Source organism: Ascaphus truei, chromosome 3 (genome assembly GCF_040206685.1).
Source record: "Ascaphus truei isolate aAscTru1 chromosome 3, aAscTru1.hap1, whole genome shotgun sequence".
Taxonomy (NCBI): Eukaryota; Metazoa; Chordata; class Amphibia; order Anura; family Ascaphidae; genus Ascaphus; species Ascaphus truei.
Window position 1 is genome coordinate 267,012,007 of NC_134485.1, and position 317 is coordinate 267,012,323.

The window sequence follows — 317 nt, forward strand, 5'->3', positions numbered from 1 at the left end:
CGTTTGTACATGGCATGGCACTTACTGTACTAAACTGGCCTGCAGTTATGCATATATGATTTATTCTGCCATTCAAGACAGTACAGATAAGAGGTTAACTCTATCTGACATCTATCAGTATATCACTACAAAGTACCCATTCTACGGAAAAACAAACAAAAAGGCTGGAACAATTCTATTCGACACAACTTAAGCATTAATGATTACTTTATTAGAATAGTGTGCCCGGCAAGATGGGCAGGCACTAGACATGTCATGGATGGGTATGTCCGATTATGGCAAAGTTCGAAGGAGAAAGAGATTGAATAGACCTTTCC